Raw genomic sequence first — 8,497 nt, 5'->3', positions numbered from 1 at the left:
TTTCCATGGCTCAGTCTTTGCCCTTCGAATATGTCTAGTGTCCAACCTCGCCCATGGAATAATTGCCTTCTCACTTATATTTGGCACACACTCTCCCACTCAGTGTTTAAGTTAGAGTCACAATCAAACATCGACATCATTATCTTCATCCACAAACTTGATAATATTTTTAGGCATAATAGTGATTGCTAGAGCAAGAGTTATCAAGGTGTGCACACTTCCAATCAAGGGCTTTGTACACACAGTTTCATCATCTCGCTTAATCCTCACCACAATCCTATGGAGTGTGTGTTACTGTTCCCATTTTACAGGTGAGCACCCTGAGGCAAGAGAGGTCAGGTTACTCCTTTAAGGAGCTGGGAATCCCACAGAGGACTCTCTGAAGCCAAAGCTGGCACCTTGAACCACTGTTTAATGCCTCCTCTGTCGCCCAGGAAGGCCAGAGATACAAAGAAGTATAAGACATGGCTTTTCTTCTCAAGGAGTTTATAATCCTAACTGAGAAAGATCTTCACAGAAAAAAAATCAGCATGAAGAAGCATATGACAAGAGACATGTAACTGTTTCCCTTCCAATCCACTTACCCTGTGCTGTCAGATTAATTTTACTAAAATGTTTTTGCTCTCATTATCTTCCTGCTTTAAACTTCAGAGGTTCCCCACTGCCTTCAGGATAAAGTCCAACTTGCTTGCTTGGCGTTTCAGGGCTTCCAAAATTTGGCCCTTACCTATCTTCTCATGTGTGAAATTCCACTGTGAAGCTGGCTTGCGAACAGGGTTTCTAAGCCAAGGGACACGTCTGGTGCTCTATGCTTTTGTGTCCTAGAAATGTTGTCACATAAGGGCATCCAAGTTTTACTTTGTTCTGCCTTTTAAAACATGGTCCATAAAAGATGTAAAGTCAATTGCTGCTCTGAACCCTCCTCTGTTAGAACTCTCCATTGTAGCCAAACAGGTCTTATTCCCCAAATGCATCTTCACAATTTCTGCCTCTGGGCCTTTGCTCATGTTACAACCTTGCCTTGAAGCCTTCCTTTTTTCTCAACCTGCCCTCCTTCAAGGGCCATTGCCATCTTGGAGCCTCCTTTATTTCTTCAGGCTCTTGTTTAATATGATATCATTTGAAATTTCTCAGATCTTATTGTCTGTATCAATTACCATATACAGTCTTAGATTACCACTTATGTATATTTAAAATTGTATTTGCTCTTTTTCTAATTATGAAAGTAACAAATGCTCAAAGCAAAAACGTGGGGATGTGCCAGACACAATGGGAGAAAATTAATTACTGATAATCTCACAACCCAAAGATAAGCACTGCTAATAGTCTGCTGTGTGTGTACATACACATTACAGGATATATAACAACAGTGGCATCACACTGTACCTATGATTTCATACCTTGTTTTTCCTCTTAATAAAATTTCTCTTGTCAATAGTATTCATACACAGAGATTTTAAATGTCTTCATAACACCTCATCATATAAATGTTCCCTTGCTTAGTTATTCAATTTTATATTAGTAGATATTTACATTTTTTTTCTATTATATGGTGCAGTAAATATATTTTGGACTTCTTATTTTTTTAATATGGAGGAACTAAGAATATTTCTCTAAAGGTAGACATACCTCGTTTAAAACCACTTCCTAGCTCTTTTCCCTTGGGCAATGATGTAAACCTTTCTAAGTTTACATTTCCTCGTCTTTGAAATATTCATTAAATCACTGCTATATCACAGTCTTGTTGCAAGATAACTGGCACATGGTAAGTCAATAATAAATGTGGGCTAGTATAATTTTTATTTTTTGGCCTCATGTCTTTTCACCTATAACTGGATCATAAGTCCCTTAAGGGAAATACTTTGTCTCATGGGGCTTGTGTTGTTGTCCTCATGTCTGTCGCACTGTATTATACAAAATTGGTGGTAAACTGATATTTGTTAATGATCATAACAATGATGGCTCAATATTCACTGAATGCTCACTGGGTAGGAAGTTACTCTTAGTAATAGTCGTGGGCAAACCCAAAACTTTTATTACAACTTAAAGTCTTTAAACTTTTCTCTCCTCATCCAAATGCTCATTTTTGGTACTAATCTTAGTTTTCTAATGTTCAAAATTTCCCCTGTATTCTTTACATCCCAGTTGTTGCCATTTTTGTTGATTTGCTGTTCTAGTTGTAGACTGTGTTTTAATAGCAGGATTTGGGAAGATCTATGCTACCCTCATGTGATGGTATTTCTAGGGCATTAATGCATGGCACTGGGAAACACATCTTTGGCTGAGCTAGCCAGTTCAAAAGCCAGCTTCACAGCAGAATTTCACACATGCAAATGAACCATTGTGATCCTAGTCATGAAAATTCATGGAATAGTGGCTAGTTCAGTGTGGATGACCTGTCAATTTGGCAGCCAATCATTTAGTTAAACATCCAAATTACTGGCCACTCAGACTAAAGCTAGTCTTCCTGCTTGTGACTGTGTTCTATGTAATCCTATTAAAAGCAATGACATTTCCTTTGATTTGTGGCAGCTAATGGTGTAGAAGTACCATGCAGGCATAGGACATGTGTCTGGCACAGTTTAAAAGTGGGCATTGTGAGAATGTACTGTTTGTGTTATTACTGGATTTATTCTTAAAATACTAAATATCTTCCATTGAATAACAGGCAAAGTATCAATTTCATGGGTGCGCTTATTTACTATTTTCATCAATTGTAAATGGGAGGTCCTCTAAGGAATGCATCATCATTTTTCGATGTGCACTAGTTGATTTTGTCGGATCTATATTTCACTCCTTGGACCAGCCCGTTCCGTCAGGCAACCAGACAGAAAGCCGTGAAGACTCCTTGGGGCCTGGTAGACCTTAGGATTTGACTGAAGTGACCCATTCTTAGTTTCAGATAAAAGGTAGTAGCATTGTTATGCTGGGAAGTGAATCTAGAACAGTAAACCCTAATCACAGACTTCACTGAGAATCTAATGAAAACTCCAGACTTTAAGTCGAGGGAAATGCACAAACTATCCAGTCTGAAAGTTCTGAGAGTTCATGTATCTGTCAAAGCCCAGGGGGTTGAGGGAACCATGAATTTTAGGTTAAGATTCCTGCTCTGGGTGTGAGGGTGGGGAGCGGGAATAAAGAGAGACAGAGAGACAGAGAAGCACAGAGATAGAAAAAGACAAAGAGAAGCAGAGAAAGAAACACAGAGGCAGAGGCAGATGCAGAGACAGGGCATATAACTCCAGTTTTTTTAGCAGAATACAACTTCTCAACACTATGCTCAACTAGATTCTTTTTTTTTTTTTTTTTTGCCGTACGCGGGCCTCTCACTGCTGTGGCCTCTCCCGTTGCGGAGCACAGGCTCCGGACGCACAGGCTCAGTGGCCATGGCTCATGGGCCCAGCCGCTCCGCGACATGTGGGATCTTCCCGGACTGGGGCACGAACCCACGTCCCCTACATCGGCAGGCGGACTCCCAACCACTGCGCCACTAGGGAAGCCCATCAACTAGATTCTAATAAATGTTTTCACATGTTCCTAACTCTCCTTCTTCTGGTGAATTAAATCTCTCATATGAGAGACACAACACATCCCACACCTGAGGATTTTTGACCTTAGTGTGGAGAAACTCTACAGGGACACAGATTTCATTTTAAAGGCAAGTATGTAGGCCGCTTAAAGACACAGTCTTATAGGTTAAAGGACTATTCGGTTTGTAAGTGAAAAAGCCTTTTGTGTACACTGAAGACCACTGATCGAATAATTGTACTAAAAATACTACTGATTAGGAAGCCTTACCTCATATATTTTTCAAGGAGTTTTTATATACATTATCATATTTTATTCTCACAGTAACCCTGATGTTAGGTAGGAGAGAAATTGCTATATGTATTTTAAATTTAAAGAAATGGAGACAGAATATGTAGAGAGACTTTCCTAGAATCACAGATACGCAATAAATAAGTGAACTCTAGAAAATTGATTTTCCAATCTTTGATTCTAGGTTGAATCTATATACCCGTGTTGATAGTAACATCCATATAACCAACATAAATCTTTTGTTTCCGAAGATGAAATATATGAATTTAAAATAGTGTTCTTGAAATGGGACAAAATAAGAGAATCATAGAAATTTAGAGGGTAGGCGGTCCTAGAGATGAATTTTAATCTGGCCTCCTCATGTTAAGGATGAAGCCCTGACTCAGAGGACCTGAGACTAACGCAGAGCCTCTAGCTGGCCTGCAGGAATGTGCAGAGGTGACAGAGTCTAATACCATGAGCACTTGGTCCCAAATTTCTTGCTTTTGTTGAACTAGGAATAAGTGGGGTGTAAAAGCATCTATTCTATGTCTTACAACGTCATTTAGGTAGAGTGATTTGGCGATAATTTTGAAATATTAGGTGTGAGTCAAATCCGGTTCTCCACTTAGGTGATGCTTGGAAAGTTTAAAATTCCAACAGTGTTTCTCAGAAATAGTTTTTATAGGATAATGTATAGTTCTGCACATTCTGTTGGCCTGGGACCACATAAGGAAATATGACAGATAACTGCTCTGCTTCTCAAGCTATAATAGAGAATCCTAGGTTAGAATAGGTAATATATGTAGCAAAGATGGATACATAACACATACATCTACATCCACATATATATATTCATGTGTAAGTGTCTATAAAAATTAGGTCTTAGGGTTATTTAAACACTCTTCACTTATAACTTGCTTTTTGGGAATTATTTAGTTATGCAAGATATCACCATATTCAGTGTATTTTTTTTTAAATAATAAACATGTCTAGTCAAAGAAGGCATTAATGAAGTAATTCCCCAAATAAAACAGTCCATGATATCTGAGTTGCAGCAGAGAGAGAGTGTGGTCTTTGTAGTCTAATCAAGATCACAAGACTTGTTTTGAGCGTCTGTCATCTTTAATTTTACGGCACTTCATTTCAGAGTAGGACTGCCAGGGTCACATGCAATTAAAACACAGGCAAGATTTGTCTTGTGAAATCTTAACATAAAAAGTAATGTGTTACTCCATTTTAACTTTTCTACTGAACTCTGTGAACTCACTAATTACTTTTCCCCCTTCCTGTCACCTTTTTGATATGACATGTATTTTGTAGAGGAGATAGAAGTTTGGAATTTTTTTAATATCATACATACGATTGAGGATAACAAAATTAAAGCAGAGAAAAAAGAAATGCGTTTTTCAGAAATACATTTTTTTGTTAAAGAAATATCTGAGTACTCCAGCTTCAATTACAAAGAACCTCATAGATCAAATTCTAGGAAATAACTGTTCATCCGTTTAACTAGGGCAGGTAGAAGTATAATGGACCAGCGATTTTATGGAGACCAGGATGGTGAACCGGAGTTTATTCTCTGGGGTGCGGGGCAAAGGGGCTTTTATGTGATTGGCTGTGAAAAGCATTAAAAGTCAGCGCCAACGCGGAGCTTTGGAGCGCCAGGAGGCTTGTTCCATCTTAGTGATCAGTAAATTGCATAGACCCTTATTAACCTTATTGATAAGGAGCTTAGGGAAGTCCCATTCAGGCCGCAATATATTCTTCTTTTTGTTCTCCTGTCTCCGCCTGCGATCCCAGCCGCTTTGTATGGATGGAGAGCCTTTATGCTGCGCCTCAAAATTCAGCGTGAGTAGCTGCGCCTTTAAGTTCCAGCAACGGAAGGGCGCGCGGAGCAGCCTGCCCAGGGACTCAGGGCCTATTGCACTGGTGCTGCGGACACCTGGAGAATGTTTGAAAATTTTGTGCTTAAAGAATCTTTTATATTGCTCCTCTTTCAATGCAGCTGGGGTCTATAGGGATCAGGGGATTATTTTTGATACCTGTCGAAAAGAGTTATGTCTACACTGATTTTCCATCCCTCACTACTAATTAACCTTATTGTATACAGGAAACAGTCTATTTAATACCTGCATTCTTTCTGTAATGCCAAGTAAAATGAAATCCAGTGTGAAATCTAGTTAGCGTTTGCCTTTTTGAAGTCATTTTTAAGTTTCCAGTTTTAGTGACTGTGACCTTAGAACTGATAGCTAGAAAAATGGTGAGCTCAAACCAGTTTTGATTTCAATTGTATTCTTCACCCCCTCCCACTTAAAAGCTGCCTTTCACCTGGATTTGGGAGGAGACGTTAGGAACGGGCACCCAGAGCTGGACCATCGGTCCCGGGAGCCTTCCCCGTTGACCTCTCGCTGGAGTTCTAAGGCTTCCCTTCAGACCCTCATAGGCTGGCCCCTGGTCCCCTGACTCTGTTTCTCTCCTCAGCAGCCGAACACCTCTGTCCTCTTCCTTTCAATCAGGGAGGCTTGAATCTGACCGAGGGACACGTCACGGCAAAGTAGTGCAGCAGCAGCGCAAATAGATGCTGAAGGAGAGGAATCTGAGCCCAGGGTTAAAATACTGAAGGGAATCCCATTGGTGGAATATTTGCAAGGGAAAAAAAAGGTAGGGTCTAGCAATAAAGAGCAGAAATTAAACCGTGCAAAATGTCACCAAATCATGTGGAAAAATCCACACATCTTCAAGCATGCTGCCCAATATGGACTCGGAACACATTTTGCTAGTGATCTGAGAATGGTTAGCGCAAGTCCTGCTCTTAAAATGTGAGTGTGCGTGTCTCAAGTAAACGTGTCAGCTTAAATGGTGCCAGAAGAAAGTGTGGATCTCTCAGGCCGATGCTTTGTATTTGCCGAATCTCTTGGCTTTTGAGATTTTCGTAAATTGGTCAAAAAGTCTATGCTCTATAGCATTTATCTGACACATAAACCCTATATATATTTTTTTTTATTTTACAAATTTAATCAGTTATACATATACATATGTTCCCATATCCCCTCCCTTTTGCGTCTCCCTCCCACCCTCCCTATCCCACCCCTCCAGGCGGTCACAAAGAACCGAGCTGATCTCCCTGTGCTATGCGGCTGCTTCCCACTAGCTATCTACCTTACGTTTGGTAGTGTATATATGTCCATGCCGCTCTTTCACTTTGTCACAGCTTACCCTTCCCCCTCCCCATATCCTCAAGTCCATGCTCTAGTAGGTCTGTGTCTTTATTCCTTTCTTACCCCTATGTTTTTGATGACATTTTTTTCTTAAATTCCATATATATGTGTCAGCATACAGTATTTGTCTTTCTCTTTCTGACTTACTTCACTCTGTATAACAGACTCTAGGTCCATCCACCTCATTACAAATAGCTCAATTTCATTTCTTTTTATGGCTGAGTAATATTCCATTGTATATATGTGCCACATCTTCTTTATCCATTCATCCGATGATGGACACTTAGGTTGTTTCCATCTCCGGGCTATTGTAAATAGGGCTGCTATGAACATTTTGGTACATGCCTCTTTTTGAATTATGGTTTTCTCAGGGTATATGCCCAGTAGTGGGATTGCTGGGTCATATGGTAGTTCTATTTGTAGTTTTTTAAGGAACCTCCATACTGTTCTCCATAGTGGCTGTACCAATTCACATTCCCACCAGCAGTGCAAGAGTGTTCCCTTTTTTCCACACCCTCTCCAGCATTTATTGTTTCTAGATTTTTTGATGATGGCCATTCTGACTGGTGTGAGATGATATCTCATTGTAGTTTTGATTTGCATTTCTCTAATGAGTAAAGATGTTGAGCATCCTTTCATGTGTTTGTTGGCTGTCTGTATATCTTCTGTGGAGAAATGTTTATTTAGGTCTTCTGCCCATTTTTGGATTGGGTTGTTTGTTTTTTTGATATTGAGCTGCATGAGCTGCTTATAAATTTTGGAGATTAATCCTTTGTCAGTTGCTTCATTTGCAAATATTTTCTCCCATTCTGAGGGTTGTCTTTTGGTCTTGTTTATGGTTTCCTTTGCTGTGCAAAAGCTTTGAAGTTTCATTAGGTCCCATGTGTTTATTTTTGTCTTTATTTCCATTTCTCTAGGAGGTGGGTCAAAAAGGATCTTGCTGTGATTTATGTCATAGAGTGTTCTGCCTATGTTTTCCTCTAGGAGTTTGATAGTGTCTGGCCTTACATTTAGGTCTTTAATCCATTTTGAGCTAATTTTTGTGTATGGTGTTAGGGAGTGATCTAATCTCATACTTTTACATGTCCCTGTCCAGTTTTCCCAGCACCACTTATTGAAGAGACTGTCCTTTCTCCACTGTACATTCCTGCCTCCTTTATCAAAGATAAGGTGACCATATGTCCGTGGGTTTATCTCTGGGCTTTCTATCCTGTTCCATTGATCTATCTTTCTGTTTTTGTGCCAGTACCATACTGTCTTGATTACTGTAGCTTTGTAGTATAGTCTGAAGTCAGGGAGCCTGATTCCTCCAGCTCCGTTTTTCGTTCTCAAGATTGCTTTGGCTATTCGGGGTCTTTTGTGTTTCCATACAAATTGTGAAATTTTTTGTTCTAGTTCTGTGAAAAATGCCAGTGGTAGTTTGATAGGGATTGCATTGAATCTGTAGATTGCTTTGGGTAGTAGAGTCATTTTCACAA

The sequence above is a fragment of the Mesoplodon densirostris genome, chromosome 8 (genome assembly GCF_025265405.1).
Source record: "Mesoplodon densirostris isolate mMesDen1 chromosome 8, mMesDen1 primary haplotype, whole genome shotgun sequence".
In the NCBI taxonomy this organism is placed as follows: Eukaryota; Metazoa; Chordata; class Mammalia; order Artiodactyla; family Ziphiidae; genus Mesoplodon; species Mesoplodon densirostris.
The sequence above is the reverse complement of the archived record's forward strand: the minus strand, read 5'-3'. Positions refer to the sequence as shown.